We start from the raw sequence: 13,895 nt of genomic DNA, 5'->3' as shown, positions 1-13,895 counted from the left end.
CTTCAACAGTCTGTATGCTGAACTGTGTAACACAGTGCCCTCCATTGACTACATCCTTTTCCTCCAGCTCAGTTAGGGTGGAGAGAGCGTACCCACAAGTCAGCCAGTTAGTTCATTACAATAAGCTTGAATTCAAATTAATTAAAAATGGGCCCTTAAAAAAATGTTTTGAGACTGAAAACTTTTTGGAGACTTTTTACTGAAATCCCTTGAGAACCCAAACTTCGCACACTACCTCTATCACTACCATTTTTGTTTAGGCTGTATTTGAAAAAATTAGGTTGTAATTAAACAAAGTGCTATGATTATATTTAGAGCCAATATGTTTGTAGTGGGTACTGATAATTTTAAAATGTACAGCAGTCTTCTTTTCTTTCTTTCTCAACACGTTTCCCAATTTACACAGAGTCGGAGGTAGCCACAATTCTTTGCCACTCCTTCAGATCCATAGCACGGATCATAGATCCCGGAATACCAATAGTTTTCTCTTCAAACGTCTCCTGACAGAGTCATTCCATTGTATCCTCAGTATTTTCCTTCTAGCCATTACCTCAACTACCTCTCCTGACTTACCTGTAAATGAACCTATGTTCCAGGTTCCAATTTCCTGTTCTTTGCTACTTTGTTCCGGATGCCTGGAAGATGGCATTTTGGTTACCCCACATGTGGTAGCATGTTTTAAATGACTTGATTGCGAAGAATCCATGATACATGAAGAACCTAGGAGCTAAGTAGCCCTCTGACCATTGCCTTATTTTGCTGACTCTATGTCATTTTCATTTGGAATTTACCTTCTCTTACATCAGCTGTCATCCAAAGCTTCTGAGCCTGATCCACCCAAATTTGAGAGACATTACCTGCTCTCAGGGAAAACACTACCATACCCTAAATGCTTCTTTGCCCATTAAGCTCCTTTGGCGCTTTTTAGTGATGATCACATGTACTGGTGAACGCTCAGTCCGCAGAGCCATATTTGCTACTCAGTGAGTATTACCATTTTCTACCACATGGAGGTTAAGGTTGGTAAAGGGTGGTAACAGTCACTGAGTGTAAAGCAGTATAAAATTTTAAAGGGATATTCATGAATGTTAGAGTTCAGGTTACAGCTTCCGTTTTTGGTTGGATTGCAGAACCAATTAATTTGGATTCTAACTTGAAACTCCCTGGGCTTGTTTTCATAGATGCCAAATACCCATACAACTCTCATAGACAGCACTTCTGAAAGGCCAAGGTGTCTCAAGGTGGCCACCCAATGAGGCAGCCAAAATTAGGGTTGTGTGAAGCATGATTCAAACGGTTCCTGTGGAAACCTGTCTGCACCCATCAAGGACCCTTAAAGACCCTGGGTTTTTTGTTTGTTTGGGGGTTTTTTTTGGAGGGGTGAGGGAGCATGCTTTTTTTTTTTTTTACTTCTCACTCATTTCATCCATCCTGGGAGCTGCAGCAGCCCTGGGGAGGGGCAGTGGTAGCAATTCTAGAGGGGGTCAGCACAACCTAGGTGCTGGGGCTGGAAGAAACTGCAGGATGCAGGTACTCTCTCCCACCAGCCACCCAGCACCTTGTAGAGACAGGCTCCAGCCAGGCCAGCAGGGAGGGATGGGGAGCCGTGGACACAGGAGGGCAGAGGCAACAGCTCTGCTGCAGGTCCCAGGGATTCAGTGACCCCACCCCCCCATAACCACTGTTACTCCACCCCCAGTTCCAGAGAGAACCCCCATCCCATCTGACTCCACACCCCACTGAATCTCACTGCACTCCCATCCCCAGAAAGACTTCCCCTGTTTTGGTGTGGATATCAATTACATCTACACAGCATTAAATGGGGCCCTGAATGCACAGTTCAGGGCACTAAGCGAGGTCCTGAATACACCATTGAGAGCACTAAATGGGGTCCTGAATTCCATTTTGGTCACTAAATGTTGTCCTGAATGCACTGTCTTGGACACTGAATGCAGAAAGCTAGAGCCCCATGATGGGTGAAATGAGCAAGAAGTAAAAAAAAGTATGCTCCCTCTTGCCCATGCAACTGGATCTGCAATCCACTTACCAAGGGTGCTAGAACCTTTGTAAAAGTGGGGGAGGAGGGGAAGACCAAAGTGGCAAAGAAATCCCCGCATTGCCTCTGGGCCCCACTGACTCCTCCCATTGCCCCGAGCTCCCTTCCATGGCCTCGCATCCCAGGCCCATCCCACACCTTGCCTCTTGACTACAGTGGCCATCTGTCCAAGCCACACCCCTGTAAGGCTGGCCCTGTTGTCACCTTATTTCCAAACTCCACTGCCTTCATGGATTGGCATGAGGATACACATGCTAAAATTAAAACTCCCAGGCTCAGAGTAAAGTAAGATATTATGTTGGATCATATTAAAGAAGTTCTGTATTAAAATCACAAATGAGTTTGATTCCCCATAGTTTAAATTCCAGGATATTACTAATTAAGAGGTCTCTTAGTTTTTGGTACTGTTTCTCTCTGTGTGTGTGTGTGAAACTTGCAAGCTGCTAACTGTGTTGGTACATTCTAAGACAGAGTCTGTTCTCAAAGCAATTCTTTGTAACAACAGCTACTCACACAGAGACTCAAAGCAATACTCTGTAACAATAGAAACAGCACCCAGAGACTCCTGGCCCTTTTGTTGTATTCATCTCGCTTTGTTAACAATTGTGATTAAAATAGAGATAGAGGATGTATGTGGATGGATGCTTGGTGTGGATAATAACTGAATGATCAGGGAGGTGCCAGCCTAAGAATGCAATGTCCATCGGCTGAAGAAGGCGTCAAGTGGAAATAACCAGAGGACCCCTTGAGGGCAGACTGGAATCCACCCAACAGCCTCAAGAATGGGAGAACCAAAGAACAAGATAACATCTAGCAGCACGGAGCCGTCAGGAATGTGCCATCTGCTGATTGATTCAGCAACAGCATGATGAAGCAATTCCCATAGACTGGCCTAGGAAGAAATTCCTATAAAAATGGACTCTAGAAAGTGAGAACTTTGGGGTCTGATTCTGCAAACCAACTTCCAGGAGCATCAGATGAGCATCTGACAAGGCCCTGCTCCCTCCTCATGTCCAGGCCACCTGGCCAGTGGCTTGGCATGAGCAACTCTAAGGCTGGTAACTATGATAACAACCTTGCAGAACCTGTGTGTGTGTATGAATGAATGTGTGAATAAATATGAGATTGAATGGAATGTTATAGCTATAACTAACTGCTTACTATGATTCTTTCTGTATTCACAATAAATGTGGTATTTTGCCTTTTTCCCTTGAATAAGATCCTGCTGGTTTTTATTTTATTGGTATAACACTAAACAGCAGGCTACTAGCATTAAGATTTACAGTCCTCTAGTGGCAAGATTCATGCTGTCAGTATATAGCACCCAACAGGGACATAATGACAGGATTCACATTAGAGAGACAAGACGGAACAGCTTCTACTGGTGAGAGAGACAAGCATTCAAACTTACAGACCTGAAGAAGAGCTCTCTGTAAGCTCAGAAGCTTAGCTCTCTCACTAACAGAAGTAAGGAGAACTCTGTGTGGCTTGAAAGTTTGTCTTTCTCACCAACCAAAGTTAGTCCAATAAAAGTTATTACCCCACCCATCTTGTCTCTCTAATAACCTGGGACCAACAGGGCTACAACAACACTGCATACAAAAATGGAGGGTTCACATTGACAACCCAGAGTGACCATCACACCAGGGCAGTATTTTCAGGATTCATATTCCTAGCATAATGTCATCATTACACAAGGGAACTAGCATAATGAGATAGATATAGCTGCATGTGCGTGCCAAAAATTCACAGTGCACGCACCCTGGGATCCACACAGCAGGATAGCAGTGTCAGAATGCACACTCTCACTACAGAGGGGATACACTCAGGGATTGAGTGCAAGGGTTCCGCTAAACACAAGGGCACCTGCAAACAGCTGTACTAACAGTGGGATCTGCACTCTTGGCCCACTAGGAGTTGCGTGTCAGGGCATTAATTCACAATCCCAGTGCAATAGGATCCAGGCACCAGGCCTGTAGTTCCAAAATTTGTACTCCCAGAATAGTGGGATGGAATTACAGAAGTTAAAGGAGAAAAGCCCTCTGTGATCATCTCGGCTCAGTCTATCTCCCTGCCAGTGCAGGGCTGTTCCTTGCAGCATGTTTTGTCCAGTCTCCTTTTAAAAATCCCAAGACTTAAGGTTTCTTCTAGCCCTTCTTTTGGGAGACTATTCCACAGCCTAAGGCAGAGATCGCACTGCCAGGAAGGTTTCCCCTGATAGCTTTGAGTTTCTCCCTCCCTGCTTCAACCCTTCCCCCCGCCATCCCCTTCAGCTCCCATCCCATTCCCTCATCCTCTCCTTTTCCCCCACCACACCCCTTCAAGAGGCAGCAACCCGGATGCCAGGGTGAGAGACTGAGCAAGGCAGAAACCTGTGGAGTGGGAGGAGAGGTGCAGGACAGAACCCCCCTGCACAGGCAGAGCAGCGCTATGCTCACAGCAATCGGGGGGAGGGGCAGTGACTCTGCATGCACCCCAGACACAACATGCCTTGCCTCTGTTTGTGGGGGGGCAATGCCCCCCTGCTGCCCATCAAACTGTGCCCATGGGCTCCCCTCCTGCACTCCCAACACTGCAGCAGGTTGCCCCACCCACCCCCAGCCAGGCTCCCTCTGCCTGGAACGGGACTCACCTGTTGCCTACAGAGCCAGGCTGGGAACTGCAGCCACACATGGAGCCTGCCCACGAGATACAGATAGAAGATGGGGCGGCCCCAGTTGAGCAGGGGCTGGCACTGCCCTCCCTGGACTCGCCCACCCCTATGGTGCTTTCTTTTGTTAAAAAGTGAGGGCATAGCCCTCCCACTCTCCACGCCCCTGGGCCCCACTAAGCACAGGATATACCTCTGAGCTCTAATATGATTTTTTACCCGATTTCTCTCAGAGTATCAGAGGTATTAGATCTTTCACTCACTACCACAGTTATTTCAAAGCTAGCAATTAATTCTGAAGAGCCTGGTGGGTGAATTCCTACAGTCAATCTTGATTTCTGCCTTGAATAACTAAATGAGTGGTGCTCAAAAATGCAAGGTACAGAAGGCTCTTGAAAAAGATCAGAAAATTGTAAGTGGCCAACAAAGTTTCTTGAAACACGCAAAGTTTGACCATGTTCCTGGTGAACAATCTGCAGATGCTTCTGTTACTCATACTTCTGAGCTTTCCTTAGTGAGCGAAGGTGTTGATTTGGGTTTATCTGGCTTGTTGAGTCCTGGAGTCTGATTCCAGGACAGAAAGTTTCCTATTGATTGCTGGTACAATTGATATGGATGTGGACACTGAAAGAAGTTTGATTATTGAAAGCCTGGGGCAGAATTTTGACTTTGACCAGGTACATCCAGCTACTTGACCGCAAGTGACAGATTCTGTTCACTGTTTTTTGGTCCCACTGTTAATTTAGAAAAATGGTCCCATTATTAATTTAGAACAAGACTTTTTGCCTAGCAAATACAAAGGAAGGCAAGCATTACAATTGTGGTTCTTTGTCAACACTCCTACTGGGGAGTTATGCCAGCAATCCTGGTTGATGTATACTATGACTCTTGCCTCTGTTCTGTTTCACTTGTTTGCTTTTCCAGCCAAATTCCTCATCTTCCTTTGTGAACTGTAAAACTGGGTTCACTAACTTTTTCCACTTCAGCACATGAGTATGCCAACACAAATATTCAAAGGAATGCCTGGAGGTGATTGCTCACTGGATGTGTTGGATCATATTAAAGAAGTTCTGTATTAAAATCACAAATGAGTTTGATTCCCCAGAGTTTAAATTCCAGGGTATTATTAATTAAGAGGTCTCTTGGTTTTTGGTGCTGTTTCTCTCCCTCTATGTGTGAAACTTGCAAGCTGCTAATTGTGTTAGTACATTCTAAGACAGAGTCTGTTCTCAAAGCAATTCACAGAGAGAGAGACTCAAAGCAATACTCTAACAACAGAAACAGCACCCAGAGACTCCCCGCCCTTTTGTTGTATTAACCATTGTGATTAAAATAGAGATAGAGGATGCATGTGGATGGATGCTTGGTGTGGATAATAACTGAATGATCAGGGAGGTGCCAGCCTAAGAATCCAGTGTCCATCGGCTGAAGAAGGTGTCAAGTGGAAATAACCAGAGGACCCCACCCGGAGGGCAGACTGGAATCCACCCAACAGCCTCAAGAATGGGAGAACCAAAGAACAAGATAACATCTTGGAGCCGTCAGGAATGTGCTATCTGCTGATTGAGTCAGCAACAGCATGATGAAGCAATTCCCATAGACTGGCCTAGGAAGAAATTCCTATAAAAATAGACTCTAAAAAGTGAGAATTTTGGGGTCTGATTCTGCAAACCAACTTCCAGGAGCATCAGATGAGCATCTGACAAGGCCCTGCTCCCTCCTCATGTCCAGGCCACCTGGCCAGTGACTTGGCATGAGCAACTCTAAGGCTGGTAACTATGATAACAACCTTGCAGAACCTGTGTGTGTGTGTGTGTGTATGTTTGTATGAATGAATGAATGAGAATAAATTTGAGATTGAATGGAATGTTATAACTATAACTAACTGCTTACTATGATCCTTTCTGTATTCACAATAAATGTGGTATTTTGCCTTTTTCCCTTTAATAAGATCCTGCTGGTTTTTATTTTATTGGTACAACAGATGTAACATGCAGAATGATTGGAACAATTGTCAAAGATATGAAAACCTGCTATCAGGTACAGAGATGTGCTCTCTTTTGGATATTTTGCTGTACTTAGGTGAGAGGTGTTTACCTTTGAGAGGTTCAGATGAGAAATTAGACAGTCCTTGTAATGGTAATTTTTTTGAGTTTACTTGAATTGCCTGCAAGGTACAATGGTGTGTTGTGTGATCATGTGGAAGCTAATAAGATTGGCACTGCAAAGGTGACATACTTATCCAATCAAATTCCAAATGAATTTTTCCATAGGATCACAAGAAAAGTATGGCAGACTGTTTTCAACAAGGTCAGGAAAGCTCAATACTTTTCTGTTATGTTTGATTGCACTCCAGATCTCTCCTGATGGAACAAATATCTCAGTTGTAAGGTATATTCAGGTTTTGAAATACGGAGTGAAGGTTATTGAGAGCTTTGTAGATTTTATTGATATCCACACCACAACAGGGGAAGGTATTCTGGCGGTTATTTTAGGGAAGCTGAAAAAAGATAGAACAAAAAGTAGACTTGTGGCACCTTAGAGACTAACAAATTTATTTGGGCATAAGGTTTTGTGAGATATAACCCACTTCATCTCATGAAGCTTATGCCCAAATAAATGTGTTAGTCTCTAAGGTGCCACAAGGACGCCTCATTGTTTTTACTGATACAGACTAACACGGTTACCCCTCCGAAACCTGAAAAAAGATAGATAGTTTGGATATGGCTGATTGCAAGGGACAAAGCTAAGACAACGGAACTAACATGGCTGTAGCATACAGAGGTGTTCAAAATTGAATTCAGCAGGTAAATCAATACACCATCTTTTGTCCCATGCACAAGACTGAATCTTGTTGGAGAAACTGCTGCAATGATTGTTCCCCAAGTTGTTCTATTTTTTTTAATTGTTCAAAGATTGTATGCCCTGTTTTCTGCTTCTCCTAGTTGTTGGAATGTTCTGAAAGAGCATTTTAGCATTACATTAAAATGCCAAAGCACAACAAGATGGTCAGCAAGGGTAGAGGAAATCCATTCACTCTGAAATCAGGTTGAGGGTGTTTTTGACACATTAGATGATCTTCACATGATCTTATGCCAGAACTTAAGTCGGAAGCAGATAGCTTGCAAATGAACATTCAGAGTTTTTGTTTCTTGTTTTGGCTGAGATATTGTACACTATCTTATCAAAATTTAACACTGAGAGAAAAAATTGCAGAGTCCAGATCTTGACATTCAGACAGCTCATGGTTTACTTGGTGGCCTTCAAGATGCTTTATCAGAATTACAGTCTTCTGGGTTCATTGCATGTTAAGGAAGCTGTTACTTCGCAGGCTGAAATGTTAGGAAGATCTACACAGTTCAAAGAGAAATTATCTTGAAAGAGGAAAAAAATGCAAACTATGAAAGGTCATCAGATCCTGAAAAAGTTTTTGTGTGCAAGGTTTTCAACCCCATCTTAGATAAAATATTAACAAAATTAGACAATAGGATGCCTAAGTACGAAGGAGCTGTACTTTTTTGATGTGTGAGAAACTGAAAAGTCTCAGCTGCAAAGACCTAAAGACGCATGCTTGAAACTTATCAAGGAACTATCCTGAGGACTTAAACTCTAAGAGTTTAGAGAATGAGACTGAGCTCTTTGCCAGGTTTTGCAAGAAAATCTTTAAGGATTACTTGGAAACAGACACCCATTTATCTTGTTAGCTTTCACAAAAGGTCTTTAGTAGGGCTGTTGATTAATCACAGTTAACTCACGTGATTAACTCAAAAAAATTAATCATGATTAATCACACTGTTAAACAATAGAATACCAACTGAAATGCATTACATATTTTGGATGTTTTTCTATATTTTCAAATATATCTTTTTTAATTACAACACAGAATACGAAGTGTACGGTGCTCACTTTATATTTTTATTACAAATATTTGAACTGTAAAATGATAAAAGGAATAGTATTTTTCAATTCACCTCATACAATTACTGTAGTGCAATCTCTTTATCATGAAAGTGCAACTTACAAACGTAGGGTTTTTTTGTTATATAACTGCACTCAAAACCAAAACAATGTAAAACTTTAGAGCCTACAAGTCTACTCAGTCCTACTTCTTGTTCAGCCAATTGTTAAGAGAAATTAGTTTGTTTACATTTACAGGAAATAATGCTGCCCACTCCTTAATTACGTCACCTGAAAGTGAGAACAGGCATTCGCATGACACTGTTGTAGCTGGCGTCGCAAGATATTTATGTGCCAGATGCACAAAAGATTGATATGGCTCTTCGTGCTTCGGCTATCGTTCCAGAGGACATACTTCCATGCTGATTATGCCCGTTAAAAAAATAATGTGTTAATTAAATTTGTGACTGAACTCCTTGGAAAAAATTGTATGTCTCCTGCTCTGTTTACCTGCATTCTGCCATATATTTCATGTTATAGCAAGTCTCGGATGATGACCCAGCACATGTTCGTTTTAAGAACACAAATTTTGCAAATTTGACAAAATGCAAAGTAGATACCAATGTGACATTTCTAAAGATAGCTACAGCACTCCACCCAAGGTTTAAGAATTTGAAGTGTCTTCCAAAATCCAAAATGAGGTGTGGAGCATGTTTTCAGAAGTCTTAAAAGAGCAATACTCTGATGCGGAAACTACAGAACCCAGACCACCAAAAAAGAAAGTCAACCTTCTGCTGGTGGCATCTGACTCACAATGAAGAAAATGAACATGTGTTGTTGACACTACTTTGGATGGTTATCAAGCAGAACCCGTCATCAGCATGGACACATGTCAGCTGGAATGGTGGTTGAAGCATGAAGGGACATATGAATCTTTAGTGCATCTGGCACACAAATATCTTGTGACACCAGTTACAACAGTGCCATGAGAATGCCTGTTCTCACTTTCAGTTGACATTTTAAACAAGAAGTAGGCAGCATTATCTTCTGTAAATGTAAACAAACTTATTTCTCTTAGCGATTGGCTGAACAAGAAGTAGGACTGATTGGACTTGTAGGCTCTGAAGTTTTACATTTTTTATTTTTGAATGCAGGGGGGGGTTTGTACATAATTCTACATTTGTAAGTTCAACTTACTTGATAAATATATTGCACTATAGTGCTTGTATTAGGTGAATTGAAAAATACTATTTCTTTTGTTTTTTTTACAGTGCAAATATTTGTAATCAAAAATAAAGTGAGCACTGTACACTTTGTATTCTGTGTTGTAAATGAAATCAATATATTAGAAAATGTAGAAAACGTCCAAAAATATTTAAATAAATGGTATTCTATTATTGTTTAACAGCGTGATTAATCACAATAATTTTTTTAATTGCGCAATTAATCGTGATTAATTTTTTTAATCGCTTGACAACCCTAGTCTTTAGATGGGAGTTTCCCATACACAGAAACAGCATTATGAATTTTTAGCCATCTTCCTGTAAACATGGATGCTAATGAAAGGGGTTTTGGCATGCTAAAATTAACTAAGACCTACCTAATAATGTCCATGGGGCAGGAAAGGTTAAGTGCTCCAGCAGTTATTTCTGTAGAGACCTAGGAAACAAGGTGGATAGACTGGAAGAGCTAATTCATGAGGTTGCTTCAGAGAAGACTAGGAAAGGTCCCTTTGTAAAAGTACTTATTTGGTGAGTGTGGATTTTTTTGTTTGTTTCTGCAGCCAGGGTGGAGAGGTATGGGGGGGTGAGATAGCCCAAAATTGAGTCTTCAAACCAGGCCCATAACACTCTTGGCATGGCACTGGTCAAAATTAGTGACACTTGAAAATGTTGGCCTCAGCATCTTAGGGTACATCTATACTGCAATAAAAAACCAACGGCACCGAGTCTCAGATCCTGGGTCAATTTATTTGGGTTCATGGGGCTCAGGTTGCGAGACTTAAAATAGCAGCGTAGCCATAGGGGCTCAGGCTGGAGCCCAGGATCTGAGACCCACTCCCTCATTTTTAGAGGGGCTGAGGTGGGTGAGGTTGTGGTGTCTCAATGACAAAATGTGGTTGCAAGACTGAACTTATAGTTGCTAAATGTTTAAAAATGTTTCACTGGAGATCCATGTTGTGCATTTTGTGCAGAAGAGTTAAATGCCACTTGGATCCCGCACACTGCCTTGTCAGCTAATGGCTCCTGCCTCCTTCTCACTGTTGGAAATGGAATGGGATGGGGAGGAAAGATTAGGAGTTCCATTTTGGCCATATTAAAAGATCCAATAGTTGGATGCTGAAGCTGGACAAATTCAGAGTGGAAATAGGGCATCAATTATTTTAATAGAGAGGTCAATTAACCATCAGAACAGTTTACATAGAGATGGGGTGGAATTTCCATAATTTAAAATCAAAATTGGAGGTCTTCATAAAGATATGTTCTGGCTCAAGCAGAAATTGTCATCTAGATGCAGGAATCATTCGGTGAAATTCTGTGGTCTGTATTATGCAAAATTCAGACTAGATCATCATAATAGTGCCTTCTGGCCTTAATATATCTGAATCTATTAATGTAAATTGATGATGAGACATCCAAGAGAAGATGTCAAGGGGGTAATTAGCTGTGAGTTGCTATAGATTATCAAACCATTTACAATACCACATTTCATGTCACAAATGTTAGCAATGTCTTGTAATTGCTAAAGACAGATTTTATGGAGCATCAACGACTCAGAGAGTAAGAGATTTGAGAGAAAGAAGCGTGAGAGATTAGAGAATGAGAAGATGGACACTGAAATGAAGGACCTTGATGAAATCAGACAGCAAAATGAGGGCTGAGAGATAGAGAATGAGAGAGAAAAGAACACAGAGAAACAGCATGAGGCAGCCGTGCCTTCTAGCAGCAGCTCCAGGAGGAGGCAATGTGCTCTCATCAGGTCTGTAACAGGGCCTCCTGGCTCCTGCCTCTGTCCCGGTCTACAGACTACTGAGAGAGCCTTGTACTGGTCCAACAGCTTGTGCAGTTTATTTACAAATGGATTCCCACCACCTTCATCATCTATACAGCTCTTATAACAAGCTGCCTGTTTCTCTCTTTCCACTTCCTTCCTGTACCTATTTGTGGGCTCTGGCTAATGGCTTAATTAGCCTTTCTGCCCTGCCCTACCCACAAATTAGGCACAGCTCTGCTTAATCAGCTTCTTTCTGCCTTGATTGATTGGAGCTGCTGTGAACAGAGTGCTGACTCCCTTTCTTGCCTAGCACTTTGTCACAAGGTCCTTATATTTGGTGCATAAGCAAGTACTGTTCCTATGTTTTATTAGATCTAAGATACTAGTAACAGCAGCGACAAGTAGCTGACTTATTTATATATTTTTGTACTTTACTCATGATTATGCCCTTTTTACCATGTTTAATAGTGTGTCATAAGCAATACGGCAACACATTTTGGGAGACCTGGTCATCTACTGAAGTGAACGTGGACTGAAAGCAAGATTTAAATAAACAAAGGCTCAGTGACTGAGGAGAGCTCCTATGTATTGTGCTGCACCAGTCATAACATGATCCCCAGTGGCAGAGAGTTACAGGAAGAAGACAGGGAACATTCAGACATCGGAGGAGCAGGGTGAATGCGTGAATAAAAAGTCTAAGGTTCAGTGGAGGAAGTCTGTGCATATGTCTAGATATTTCTCCATTAGCTAATATTGTTCAGATTCGTTCCTTGCTACTTTTTTTGTTTAAATAAATGCATGACATTCTCCAATCTTCGTTGATTTTGTTCTTTTACATCACAATATAAGCTCTTCCCTTAAAAGTACCCATCTTGGGCCTCAAACACAAAGAGAAGGGAAACTGGCACAAGGAGACTTTATTTTTTTATTTACTTCACTAAGACCCCTCAGAAAAGGTGAATTGATTCCACTTTTATTGTAAAAAGAAAAGGAGGACTTGTGGCACCCTAGAGACTAACCAATTTATTTGAGCGCTTAAATAAATTGGTTAGTCTCTAAGGTGCCACAAGTCCTCCTTTTCTTTTTGCGAATACAGACTAACACGGCTGTTACTCTGAAACCACTTTTATTGTGATTTACAAACCAGAAAGAATAATTCTGGGGTTCCAGAATATAAATGTTGACGATCCTATGGAAATCAGATTATTTTTATCCAATTATTACATGCAGCTGATCTCTACCTGCAGGAGCTCTCTATTGCAGCCACTCTTGCTGCTGTGCCACATGCCCCAAGGAACAAGAATTCATTTCTGAAACTGGTTCTTCCATAGGGCAATGTAATACACTGGAAGACTTTGTCTCATGCTCTTCTAAGAGCACAAGTCCTTACCTAGATTACCCTTGAAACAGAAATCTCCAACAGCATGATTTTTTCTTTGCTATCATAAGAACCTAGGCCATACTGGGTCAGACCAATGGTCCATCTAGCCCAGAATCCTGTCTTCTGACAGTGGCCAATGCCAGGTGCCCCAGCGGGAATGAACAGAACAGGTCATCATCAAGTGATCCATCCCATTCCCAGCTTCTGGCAAACAGAGGCTAGGGACACTTCAGAGCATGGTTTTGTCTCCCTGACCATCTTGGCTAATAGCCACTGGTGGACCTATCCTCCATGAACTTATCTAGTTCTTTGTTGAACTACGTTATAGTCTTGGCCTTCACAACATCCTCTGGCAAAGAGTTCCACAGGTTGACCATTATCTATCCCTTTCCCAATGATTCGCAACATTCTGTTAAATTGTCTGCCACTGCACATTCAGTGGATGTTTTCAGAGAACTATCCACAAAGACTCCAAGATCTCTTTCTTGAGTGGTAACAGTTAATTTAGACCCCATCATTTTATATCTATAGTTGGGATTATGTTTTCCAATGTGCATTACTTTGCATTTCTCACCATTGAATTTCATCTGCCATATTGTTGCCCCATCACTCACTTTTGTGAGATCCCTTTGTAGCTCTTTGCAGTCTGCTTTGGACTTAACTATCTGGAGTAGTTTTGGATCATCAGCAAATTTTGCCACCTCACTGTTTACCCCTTTTTCCAGATCATTTATGAATATGTTGAACAGTACTGTTACCAGTACAGACCCTTGGGGGGACACCAATATTTATTTACCTCTCCCCACTCTGAAAACTGACCATTTACTTCTACCCTTTGTTCCTTATATTTTAACCAGTTACTGATCCATGAGAGGGCCTTCCCTCTTATGCCATGACAGCTTACTTTGTTTAAGAGC

This window comes from Lepidochelys kempii, chromosome 2 (assembly GCF_965140285.1).
Source record: "Lepidochelys kempii isolate rLepKem1 chromosome 2, rLepKem1.hap1, whole genome shotgun sequence".
In the NCBI taxonomy this organism is placed as follows: domain Eukaryota; kingdom Metazoa; phylum Chordata; order Testudines; family Cheloniidae; genus Lepidochelys; species Lepidochelys kempii.
The sequence above is the reverse complement of the archived record's forward strand: the minus strand, read 5'-3'. Positions refer to the sequence as shown.